This window comes from Lissotriton vulgaris, chromosome 9 (assembly GCF_964263255.1).
Source record: "Lissotriton vulgaris chromosome 9, aLisVul1.2, whole genome shotgun sequence".
Taxonomy (NCBI): domain Eukaryota; kingdom Metazoa; phylum Chordata; class Amphibia; order Caudata; family Salamandridae; genus Lissotriton; species Lissotriton vulgaris.
Window position 1 is genome coordinate 780,166,187 of NC_141697.1, and position 13,446 is coordinate 780,179,632.

The 13,446-nt window shown below is 48.0% G+C and overlaps 1 protein-coding gene across 1 annotated transcript in view; it reads left to right on the forward strand.

Moving 5' to 3' along the window:
• The window catches only part of PPP2R5B (protein phosphatase 2 regulatory subunit B'beta), a 403,518-nt gene that overhangs the window by 370,312 nt on the left and 19,760 nt on the right, over positions 1–13,446 (forward strand). The window lies entirely within an intron of this gene.

A 13,446-nucleotide genomic window follows, 5' to 3' on the forward strand; every position in this document is an offset into this window, starting at 1 on the left:
CAAGCCTACTCTTGGCTCCAACGGGCATAGAAGGGTCCACCCTTGGCCAGGGAGTGTCCCACGGAGCGGGGCTTGTGTAGCGCTTTTCAGTGTGCCGTGGAGGCCCTCCCCCTTTTCACAATATTGTGCATGTGACCCCTGGCATGGTGGAGGGTGTGGGATGCAGTCCCCAGTGCTGATGAAAATCCATTGGGAGTCACTAGCCTCAATGCCACACTTGTAAGTCTCCTGCGGTGTGGGCATGCTCAGCACTTTTCAGTGCATCGGTGGGAGCTCCACCCCTTTTCACAACAGCTTGCATGTGAGGTGGAGGATGTGGGATGCAGTCCCCTGTGCTGATGAAGGTCCAGGGTGGTCAATAGCCACAATGCCACGCTTGTAAGTCTCCCACAGAGCAGACTTGCGTAGGTGGAACCCTGCCCATTTTTCACAACAGCTTGCAGGTGAGGACCCTGGCATGGTGGAGGATGCTGCCCTCAGTGCTGATGAAGGTCCAGGGAGGTCACTAGCCACAATGCCACACTTGTAAGTCTCCCGCCGAGTGGGCTTGCACAGCCCAATTCAACACGTCGGCAGCAGCCTGCACCCTTTTCACAACAGCCTGCAGGTGAGGCCCCTGGGCAAGGTGGAGGATGGGGGATGCAGTCCCCAGTGCTGATCAAGGTCCAGGGATGGTCAATAGACACAATGCCACACTTATAAGTCTCTCGCAGAGCAGGCTTGCGCAACGCCACTCAACGCATCGGTGGAGGCCCGCACCATCTTCACAACCGCTTGCAGGTGAGGCCCCTGGCACGGTGGAGGATGGGAGATGCTGTCAATGATGTTGATGACAGTTCAGGGTGGTCAAAAGCCACAATGCCACACTTGTAAGTCTCCCACAGAGCAGGCTTGCACAGCACATAGGTGGAGACCAGCCTCCTTTTCACAACAGCTTGCAGGTGAGGTCCCGACACACTGGAGGATGGGGGGTGCACTCCCCAGTGCGGATGAAGGTCCAGGAGGGTTACTATCTACAAAGTCATACTTGTAAGTCTCCTCTGGAGTGGGCTTGTGCAGTGCTTTTTAGCACATTGGTGGAGTCCCTACCCCTTTTCACTACAGCTTGCAGGTGAGGCCCCTGGCATGGTGTCGTCAGTGCTGATGAAGGTCCAGAGAGGTCACTAGCTACAATGCCACACCTTTAAGTCTCCCGCAGAGCGCGCCTGCACAATGCCATTCAACGCGTTGGTGGAGGCCTGCACCCTTTTCACAACAGCTTGCAGGTGAGGCCCCTGGTACAATGTTCTATGGGGGATGCAGTCTGCAGTGCTAATGAAGGTCCAGGGGGGTTACTATCCACAATGCCACACTCGTAAATCTCCTGTTGAGAGGGATTGTGAAGTGCTTTTCAGCGCATCTGTGGAGGCCCCACCCCTTCTCACAACAGCTTGCAGGTGAGTCCCCTGGCACGGTGAAGGATGGGGGATTCAGTCTCCAGTGCTGATGTGGGTCCAGAGGGGTCACTAGCCTCAATGCAACACTTGGAAGTCAAAGAGAGTCCGTCTTTGATTGGAGCCTGAATGCCTAGCAGGATAAAAGATGGACCTTGCCCAAGTGTCAGCTAACATTTGCCTCAACAGGCGAGGCCACTCTGAGGTGCACCACAATTGTCCTATGAAAAACCCCAGCAGATCTGTCAAGCAGGATTTGACATTCAAGAAGAACTTGACACCATAATGTCCAAGATGCTCCTTCCAGCCTTCCCTGCATATTCTATCAGGTTCAGATGCGTCAACTCTGCCTATTTAGGTGAGCCCAATGTTTACATCTGGGAGCAGTTCTCACCTCACCAAAGGGAAGCCAACAGCTTCCAGGTGACTGTGGAAGACACTGAAAGGCATTAGTAGCTTTAGACAAGGAAAATTAAACTTTTTTAATGTGCCTTTTCTCTAATAGACAACATTTGACTTTACCATTACATTGGATTTTGTTTAACTAATAAAAAGAGTCTTTGAAATATATCAGTAGCTGTTTCCTGGGCAGAGATACCATGTATTAAATTTACTAATGTATCCTAGGCTTTCCTATAGAACAGCTCACGTTCTACAGTGAAAATTACCTTTTGGCCCTTTTCACTTTAAGGACATGTTAAACATTAAACGTTTACATGTTCTACTCTTTTTTTTTCTCCTCATTCTCCACCCAACTAGTTCAGTTTTTTACCTTAGTGATATCCTCACACCGTTTCAGTTTACTGGATATGTAGGCACACGGAGGTTATAGCCCTTGCCTGCCAGTGTTTCAGGATACTCATAAAGGCTCAAATTAGGAACCCATGGGGGACCACCATACCGGATATAGCCAACATGTTGTTATCAGGGCCCCACCTGATTTCACCGGAGATATCTTCAAAATAGCAGGGCAGGAAGTCACCTGCCCCAAATATCTTAGGGTTTTACGCCTCACTAGCACCACCGATTACTCCCGGTGACTCTACTCTTGGCATCGTCATACTCCTGCGGCACATTGCAGATGCCACTGACCTTCCTGGGCACACTGGTCGGGGTGGAGGGAAGGGGGATTTTGTGGGGAGGGGGTGGGGGTTTTTGGTTCGTGTTGCTTTTTCCATGTCAATCTTTTGCCCTTCCAAGCATGACGTCAAATCGCTCAATGAGCATATCTTCATTGCTTATTCTGCCGCACAAGGGAAGACATGCTTGTCTGTCCCGCCCGCAATGTATGCTCCGAGCTTACTTTTCTCACAGCGATGTCTTACTATATGCCTGTTTAAAATCTCAATAAAAACACTTTTGAAACTAAAATAGCAGGGCAGCGTAATCATAGATCCGGGGGGGGGGGGGGGGGGGGGGGGACCCCGTCCACCAAATCGAGGTTACCTCTACTGCAGAAATTTCCAGAAGGCCCTCTTTTTTGGGTTGCCTGATCTCAAAAGGTCCAACCTAGAAACTTGTTAGCACTGATGCCTGCCAATCCGAGAACAACGAAGATGAATGGTCCTTCCATTTTTTACAGATCACTCTTCTCGCCAGCAGGATTGCATAGAAAAGAAAGTACTTAGGTGTTGTCACAGCAGCTCCTGTTGCTTCGCCTGTGGCAGCAGCCCCTGTTGAGGGCCGATTCCCTCCACCAGGCCAAATATTACCAGCGAGAGATCAATTTTTACGGGACAATCGAGAGATGATCTTAATGATTCACCAATAGCGTCCCAAAAGGTAGACAGGGCAGGACAGTCAAAGAACATATGAGTGTCCGAAGCTGCCATTGTCCCACACCTCAAACAAGCTACAGGAGGGCCCTTTGAAAATTTGGAGAGTCTCTGGGGTGGATAATAAGCCCTATGCAGGGTGAACAATTGGTTTCTACGTAGCCAGGCTGATTTAACTACCTCCCAGAGTGTTTTACAGGAGTTTAGCCACAGTTGTTCATTATCCTGGTCTTGAAGAGGGCCATCCCAGAGTTGGCCAGCCTGTCGAAATTCACCCTCTACCTCTTCCAATATTGAGTGGTACCAGAAGGAGACTTCCTTCATTGTTGGGGGTTTGCTGGTAAGCTGAGATTCTAGATGATTTCCTCCTCCAACTGGGAATTTAGTCTGGGTAACTAGCTGCGACTGAGCCCAACTTGCCATCAGCAGGTATTTAAACCTAGAGAGGCCAGGACCCACCCTCTCCCTAAGGGATTCCCATGAAATTAAGGATCCTTCCACAAACAAATCCCCCCAAACGTCCACCCCGGCTTCCCTCAGCGGTAAGCCCAGTCTATTAGCCATCCCGGGCCACCTGGTGTATCCCACAAGGGAGCCATGTTGGAAAAATATCCTAATGCTACAGTACTTCTCAACTTAGCCCAAGTTCTAGCCAGACCCTATAAAACCTGTAGTTGAATTTTTTTAAAGAATTTGGAATCTCCAAACTCAAACAAAAAACTGTCCTGTGGTAACATGGTGCCAGTGAGCATGGCTCGGAACATACACCCTGCCCCAACATTAGTAGGAATTTTCAGTAGCATGAGTGAGTGGAACAATTGAAACGCCCATGCATACAACTGAATATCTGGAGCAGCTAGGCCTCCCTTCTCTCTACGCCGCCTTAGCTTCTTCCAGGCGATCCTGGGTGAATGGTAGGCCCAAATAAATGAATTGATTTCACTCTGTAACTTAAGCAATGGTGCAGACTCAAAGTGGAGGTGAATGGTATTAAAAAGAAACGGGATTCTAGGCAGAATTGACATTTTTACCAGCGATACTCTACCCAAGAAAGACAGGGGTAATAATGACGCATGAGTTTCCTACACTCCTTCGCCACAGATAAGAGGTTGATTTCAACTATTTTAGAGATGTCTTTGAGATGTTAATTCCAAGATACCTCATCCTGGAGCTAGGCTGTACTTCTGGTTGAATCTCCCCCATATTCCAAGCCATGACCTCTGTTTTGGATGCATTGATCTCATACCCAGAGACCTCACCGAAATCCCGGGCAAGCTCAGCCACCAAGGGGAAGGTAGTGTATAAATCAGAAGAAAAAATCAAAATGTCATCTGCGTATAGGGCTACCTTTCTCTCCCACTCTCCATACCTAAAAGACTTGATATTAAGATCATCTCGCAATAATTGGGCAAAAGGCTTGATGTATAAATGAAATAGGAGAGGGGAGAGAGGACAGCCCTCGTGATTTTCAAAGGGTCCGATAAGGTGCCATTCACCAGGAGACCAGCAGAAGGGTTTTGGTATAACAACCCTATTGCTCGACGGAATTTGGCCCCAAAATTGAACTTACCCAAGACCTCCGACAGGTACATCCAATTGACCCTCTCGAAGGCCTTGGTAGCATCCAGAGTCAGACGGCCAGAGGGAGTGATTCGGTGGAAGCAATATCGATGGCCCCAATCAAATCATATGTCAAATCGCTCAATTGCCGACCCTTCACAATGCCTCTTTGGTCCTGGTGCAAGATGTCACCTGCCACCAGCCCCAGCCTTATGGCCAAAACTGAAGAAAAAAGTTTGTAATCGGCATTAAGTATAGATATTGGTCTATATGACCCGCAGTTGGAAGCAACCTTGCCAGGTTTAAGAATCAAGGTTATAGAAGAATTGTCCCATGAGACTGAGGGGGCTATTCCCTCCTGAAGTATTTGATTAAATAGAACAGTCAGAATGGGAACAATTTCCCCAGCAATGGCCCTGTAGATTTCCGAGGGAAGGCCATCGGGACCTGCCGCTTTCCCTTTTTTACAACTAGCAATAGCCACGTTAACTTCCTCCTGCGTTATTGCCCGATCAAGTTGGGCTCGCTGATCGACAGTTAGGGAAGGTAACGAGATCTTATTTAAACAAGTCCCTATATAGGAGGGATCAATATGGCTATCTTCTTTATATATTTCTTGAAAAAAGGACTGAAAGGCCCTCCGAATATCTTCATCGGAGGTAAACGTTAGATTACCTTGTTTAATTGCTCCAATATTGTTCCGAGATTGGTCCGTCTTCACTTTCCAGGTGAGGAGCCTACCTGCGCCTTCGCCGTATTCAAAATGGGCAATTTTACTTGCCTCCCACCTACGTAGTAGGCGTGTATTTAGGACTGTTTCTAACTGTCCTTTTAATCTTGTTAATTTGTTCTGTGTTTCATTGCGAGTCTCATCAGAAGTATTTATGAGTTGGTCTAGCTCAACTTGCAATTTCTCAATCTCAGCCTCAATAGTGGAGATTTCACTTCTATATAATTTCTTCCTATACGCAGCTCTACTTATAATTTGTCCCCTTAAGAAGGCTTTATAAGCATACCAGACACTAGCCATTGAGGCCGAGCCTATATTTGCTTCCATAAACCATTTTGTCTCCATAGTTAGAGATAACTGGACCACAGCTGCGTCCACTTCACCTTCAAGAGAACGACGACCCACCACCACCAGAAACAGACCGCCCGCAGAAGCTGGAACAAGATCACAGCAGACCAGCTCGCCACCTCCCTGAGCCAGCACCCTCCTGCCAGCTCAGCGAACCCCAGCCAGGCCGCCGACAACCTCACGAAGTGGATCAGCAACTGCGCGGACGAACTCGCCCCACTGAGGACCCCGCCTAGCAGACCCGGCAGCAAGAAGGCCCCATGGTTCACCGACGAACTCAAGAGCTCCAAGAAGAACTGCCGAGCCCTCGAGAAAGTCTGGAGAAGGGAACCGACACCGGACAACAGGACCTCCTTCAAACTTGCCACCCGGAAACACCACCAGCTGATCCGCGCCGCCAAGAAAACAGCTTTCAAGGACCGGTTGGACAACAACGCACACAACTGCAAGGAACTCTTCAACATCGTGAAAGAGCTTTCCAACCCCAGCGCAGGAAACAACGACATCATCCCATCGCAAGACCTCTGCAACTCCCTCGCTTCATACTTCCACAACAAGATCGCGGACATACACAACAGCTTCAACAACCAACCAACGCACACCATGACCGAACAACCACCCCCCCCCACCACCACCCTCCACGCCTGGACCCTGATCAGCACCGAAGACACCATCCGCACGATGAACTCCATCCACTCCGGATCACCGACCGACCCCTGCCCTCACCACGTCTTCAACAAGGCCGACGCTGTCATCGCACCCCACCTGCGAGACATCATCAACACATCCTTCGACACCGCCACCTTCCCCGAGAGCTGGAAGCACGCCGAACTCAGCGCTCTACTCAAGAAACCCACAGCGGACCCCACCGAACTCAAGAACTACCGCCCCATCTCGCTCCTCCCGTTTCCAGCCAAAGTCATCGAGAAGACCGTCAACAAGCAGATGGCCGCCTTCCTCGAGACGAACGGATCCCTCGACCCCTCACAGTCCGGCTTCCGAGCCAACCACAGCACCGAGACCGCCCTCATCGCCGCCACCGATGACATCCGAGCCCTGATGGACAATGGAGAAACAGCGGCCCTCATCCTCCTAGACCTCTCCGCGGCATTCGACACGGTCTGCCACCGCACCCTAGTACGGCGCCTCAGCAACATTGGCATCCAGGACAAGGCGCTGGAATGGATCACCTCCTTCCTCGACGGAAGAACACAGAGAGTCCGCCTGCCACCTTACAAGTCAGAGGCCTCCGAAGTCATCTGCGGCGTCCCCCAAGGATCATCTCTGAGCCCCACCCTCTTCAACGTCTACATGAGCCCCCTCGCGGCCATCGTACGCAAACACAACCTCAGCATAATCTCCTACGCCGACGACACCCAGCTGATCCTCTCCCTGACCAACGACCCCGCCGCCGCCAGAGTCAACCTGCACGAAGGGATGAAAGAGGTAGCCGAGTGGATGACGACCAGCCGCCTGAAACTGAACTCGGACAAGACGGAGGTCCTCATCCTGGGCTCCTCACCCTCCGCCTGGGACGACTCCTGGTGGCCTCCCGCCCTGGGCACCGCACCCAAACCGACAGACCATGCACGAAACCTGGGCGTCATCCTGGACTCCTCCCTCTCCATGACCAGGCAAGTCAACAACGTCTCCTCGGCGTGCTTCAACATCCTACGCATGCTACGGAAGATCTTCTGGTGGATCCCCACCGAGACCAGAAAGACCGTCACCCAGGCCCTCGTCACCAGCCGGCTGGACTACGGCAACGCCCTCTACGCCGGCACCACCGCCAAGCTCCAGAAGAGACTCCAGCGGATCCAGAACGCCTCAGCCAGACTCATCCTCGACATCCCACGAACCAGCCACATCTCCGGACATCTGAGAGACCTTCACTGGCTCCCCGTCAACAAAAGAATCACCTTCCGCCTCCTCACCCACGCACACAAAGCCCTACACGACCAAGGCCCGAGCTACCTCAACAGCCGAGTCAACTTCTACGCTCCCAAACGCCACCTCCGATCAGCCAACCACGCCCTCGCCGCCGTCCCCCGCATCCGAAGAGCGACGACAGGAGGAAGGTCCTTCTCCTACCTGGCCGCCAAGACCTGGAACTCCCTCCCGACCGACCTGCGCCTGACCCAAGACCACCTCTCCTTCAGGAAGAAGCTGAAGACCTGGCTGTTCGAGCAGTAGCGGCACCTCCCCCCCCCAGCGCCTTGAGACCCTACGGGTATGTAGCGCGCTTTATAAGTGTCACTGATTGATTGATTGATAAAACCTCCTCAATTTCCAACAATAAAGAACAATATAAAGACCACGATCTAGATGAAACAGTGATCATTCCCTCCAACTCCAGCCAAACTGCTGAATGATCCGATAAATGAGAAGGAAGATATATGATGTTTTTAACGATACCTTTCAGTGCCTGAGTGACCAAGATAAAATCAATCCTTGACTGGTGCCTATATTTGTAGTTGCGAAATGAAAATCCTAACTTTTGCCCTGACCTTAACATCCAGATATCAAAATAGGCGAATTGCTTCATAGCCTCCCAAAAAAAGTCCTGGTTTTAGAAGGGACTACAGCACGACTATTAGATGACTTGTCAAGATAGGGGTCTAAGACTATATTAAAGTCACCCGCCAAAATAACTGGTTCCGGAAACAATAGTAGGTGCGAAAAGATGGATTTAAGAGCAGAAGGGTCGTCCTGATTTGGGCCATATTATCCCACAATAGTGATCTGAGCACCGGAAATGTTGACAGTTACTATGGCCCATCTGCCACCTGGGTCCACTAGTTTGAAATAAGATGAGCCTTAATTGATCTCTTAAAAATTATCGCAACCCCTCTGATATTCATAGACTGAGTTGTAGAGACTTGAAAGTCTATCCATTTATTATTCTGAGCCAATAAAAGCATCTCTGATTCCAATAAATGTGTCTCCTGAAGCACAATGACCTGCGGACTAGAATCTCGAAGATACTGTAGAACCTTGTCCGATCTAACTTTGATTGTAAGAAAGGTATATTTGAAGATTTTTTTTTTTATCTTGCAACACCCACCCCTGTGCCCTATGACCAGCCCTTCCCTCCCCACCCCCTTGGGAAACCCTTACCCCAACTATCCGGACAAAGTCCAGAGAGTTGCACCCCACAGACTCCCGGTGACCCCTACTACCATTAAGCTAAAAGAAGAAGTAAAAATAAGAAATAGAAACGTCTAGAGAAGAAAAGAGAGAAAACTTTAAAAAAAATAAAAAAATCTTTATCCTCTCTCCTCTCTCTTTTTTATATCTAGTGCCAAGTTCATTGGCCAATTACAATGCTAGTCTGAAAACCCCAAAATGTATATATAGATAAGAAATATAGCGTGACCTGAGAGCCCAAAAATATAGCAGGGTTACCATCACTTAAGCCAACAGTTAAACCAGGGCCTATAATAATCTATGGTAAACCTAGGTCTAACCTGACGGGCCTTCCTCTCTGCCTAGGTCCGACAAAGCTGACAATAACTCATCAGCAGCCAACACAGATCTAACATTGTACATTTTATTGTTGTACATTATTTTAAGGGCAGCTGGGAATTTAAGCTGTGCAACTGCCCCAAGCTTCCTAAAGGCCTCCAATCTCCTGCCCAACTCCCACTGTCTGTCCAGGGTCGCCCTGGACAGGTCTGATCTTATCTGAAAGGTGAAACCTTTGGAGCTCAGAGTCTTTTGCTTTAACGCTTGATCCAAATGTGTTCTTTTAAAGAATACGTATGGAAGTTGACAAGGATCTTTCTAGGTTTAGACCTCTGTGGATTCCTTCTAAAAGGATCCCTATGTATCCTTTGGATGTCAGTTCCCAGGTCTTCTATAGATTGATCAAGATTTAGCGCTTCTTTTAAGAGAGTAATCACATAATTTTTAATATCAGACCCCTCGCTCCCCTCTGGCACATTAAGAACTCGTACATTGTTGTGACGGGCGTTATTCTCCAATACTTCCATTCTAGCAAAGAGAGCAACGTCTTCTTTTTTTAGGTTGATAATATCCGATTCAGCTTTATCTAGATGGGCAGACAGACTAGCCACTGAGTCTTCCAATGCTACTGTTCTTGAGTTTAACGCATCTATCATGCTCTCCAGGGACTCACAAAAGCCCCTACTTTCAGTTTGATTAGCTGTGGAGACTTCGAACCCCCTTTTGATATCCAGAGATAAGGCCGCAATCATAGACTCCAGGGAGGACCCCCCTTGGGGGTTTTCTGTCACTGGGGTAGTTTCCTCCTGAGGCTCCTGCTGAGACACCATTTTTCCCCAAGTTGGTTGCTTAGAACTTGGGGGTTCCATAGCATGGCCCATTACCTCAGTAATGGTATCCGGATCTCCCCTGTCAGGTTGAGAAGTATCAGCCCCTGACAAACCTCCCGTCTGCCATTCCATATCTGAGACTCCAGCCAGAGAGAGAGCTTGCGCAGGTATCACTTTGCAGGAGTCCCACTCATCCTTCGCCCTCTCTTGTGTGCCTTCACTTGTCGGGTCTAACCGTTGCGGCAAAACTTTAAAGTAAGACCTTAAAGAAGGCGTTATTTTAGTACTAAGGACTAGAGTAGAATTTTTAGACTTGCTCGTCTTCGCCCGCTTTGCCTTAACCTCGCCACATAGAAAAGTGGAGATATTCTCTCTATTGGTATCTACAGGGGAGACTTGACTTTTAGCAACCTCAGCAGACTTATCTATCTCAAGAGGGGGGAGTCTATAGAATCTGTGCCGCACTGGATTTTCACTCCACGCTTTCTGCCTCTCTTAGAAACACTGGGTGGAGGGGTTGCTCTTACCTGAAAAAATGCTGGTGCCGATGCTGTCGCCGATGCCGAGAGATCCTCTTGTAGTTCCGCTCTTCTTTGATGTTTGTGTTGCAGCGGCAGCCCTTTCTCTCCTGTGTCTCTGCCCTTAATTCGTCCGGCAGCGCACTCCTCTTTTCCCCCACCCGAAGCTGCCTTGGACACGCCGGAGGCACCAGTTTTGGTGCTGCCTTGAGTCCCCCGGAGAAGGAGGCCATGGACTTTACGGCCCCTCCGGAACTCCAGCGCTGCCGTACTCCACCGCAGCAAGCAAGGTAACAGGGGGTTGGGAGTAGGAGTTTCCAAACCCCAACACATTCGGTGGACGCCTACTATCAGTTTTCCGCAGAAAAAAATCTCCAGACGCTAAAAGGCACACTCGGAGCAGCGATAGCCACGGACTCGCACAAAGGAATCGGAGAGAAAGAGACACTCAACAAATTCCGTCAAAAAATGACAAAAAAGAGAGCTTGCCCGCCAGACCCAAGGTCGAATGAAAGGCCCGGCAAACTCAGGACATCTCCGCCGCTAGACGCTGTAGGGAGCCGGAGGTCACCACAGGAGCCTCACTGGAGTGCAGCGGCCGCTCAGCAAGCTGCCGCCATGTTTCCCTCCGCCACCAACTGGTCCACATGTTCTACTCTTAAATACCATGCACCCTGCCTTAATGGGCAGTAACACGTACTTAGGGGTGATAATAATATTCAAAAGGAAGATTTAGGACTGTCGAAAGGGATTATTTTGACAGTTTGAATTTGCAGTTTAAACCTGCACACCCAGGCTACTGGTGGCAGGAGTGCAGTCATATTTGCATTGTCAATGCAGTAGGTGGCACTATGAGTGCTGCAGACCACTGGTGACATTAAACTTACAGGCCCTGGATATCTAGTTGGTACCATATACTAAGGACTTATAGTTACGTTGAATATGCCAATCAGGTGTTTTCCAATTTCAAAGTGTTGGAAGTAAGAAGACAAGCACTTTACCCCTGGTTAGCAGGGGTAAAGATGAGAATTCGATAGTGAGCAAAAGGGGCAAATAATTCAGGGTGAGTCTACAGAAAGGGCAACATTTCTAACACTAGCTTTTTCATAACCGCTTTTTTTCATCTTGTTGTATCTTCTGGCTATTTGGTTCCATGCAGCTTCACTTGTATCATGTGTTTTAATTGTCCTCATCCTCCCTCTTTTTCCACCTTATGATTCTTTTAATCTGTTGCATTCAATAATCTTGTCTCAAGAAGCTCTGCAATTGTGCGCAGTAGAAATAAAACATATAACATAACATTGAATGGTACGGTGAATATTTTGCAATGGCAGTTATATCTTATTGGCACACATTGACTAATGTTTTAGACACTCATCCACCGTAGAGAGACAACACCAATGTCCTTAGATAGCTATTCGCCTTAGAGGGCCTACTAAATGTACTGATTGAACTTGTATCTGTTAACCATGTTTGAGGTCACAGTCCAATCAATGTAGTCAATGTTACTTACATGTAATAATAATGTCACATGCCAGAATCCTGAGATCCTATGTGATGTCCATCAGTGACTAGAGCAAAGACTAACATAACGCTGCACAAGTGCAGAGTAGAGGAAAAATTCTGAAAAAGTGTACACGCTGCGATGTCCTAGAAGGGTGCTATTGTAGAGAGGGATCCTAGTAGTTAAGGCCATTATTCCTACACAGAGAGCACAATGTGGGACTTTTGAGCTCTTTTTTGAATTGCACCACAGATGTGGTTGAGTTAGAGTAAGGAGGTTACTCAATAGTCGTGGTGCATATATTGAGATGGCTTGATTGCAGTTTTTTTAAAATTGCTCACATGTTTGAAGCTTGCTTCCTGGTGTTTTTATTGACCACCAGTGATGTGTTTTGCAGCTTGCCGCAATTCTTCTGAATCTATAGGATTTAAATAACAACCAGTGTAGGTTGCTCGAGTTCAGTGTGATTTTATTGAATTTTCATTGCCTTTTCAAAAGGCAATCACTTCTCTTTATGGCTGCCAGATTGGTGCCAGGGAGGTGGTGGTAGTGGGGAAGGGCTGAGAAGGACATTGCTGATATCTAGATGTATAAAGACCTAGAGTTGAATAGGGGTTCAGAAATGTGGTTCCCATAAGTCTGATTTTTATTTGAAAAGCAGAGATAGCTTATGCCTTTGCATGTTGTATCTTCTGATTGTTGTGGCTTCTGTCAATCTACAATCTGAGTGAATACGTGCAGGTTGTTCACTGGACATGAATCTTTTCTGGGTCAAATCGAAGAGCCATACCCTGTGTTTCTGTATTGTTGGCGATAAGTACTAATTCACTTCTGTTTGGATTAGGTTTATTGGTGAGAGACTGTGGCCAGGTTGCACGGACAATTATGTGTGATGGTAGACCAATCCTCTAACAATGCCTGTTGTGGCTTCATAGTTGTCATTTCTTGAAAATTCTATGTGCTAGAGAAAAATGACAATCCTGTTTATTAAACAGAATCCTGTCTGTACATGAGCATTCAGTGATGTTATATTAACTTTAACTTCAAACTTTGCATTTATGTATTTTTGTGCCCATGGTTCATTTTACCTTTTGGGCATTAGCAGACATTTAGGACATTCAGCATACTCAGCTCATTTTATAACTTATAAATTATTTTAATTGTACTTTGTATTTTAATTTGTTTATTTAACAAGAATGAAACACATCAGATTCATTGATTAGCATATTAGGTTTTCCGCAACCCTCTATAACGCTATAGCATACTTAACATTGATCTTTCTA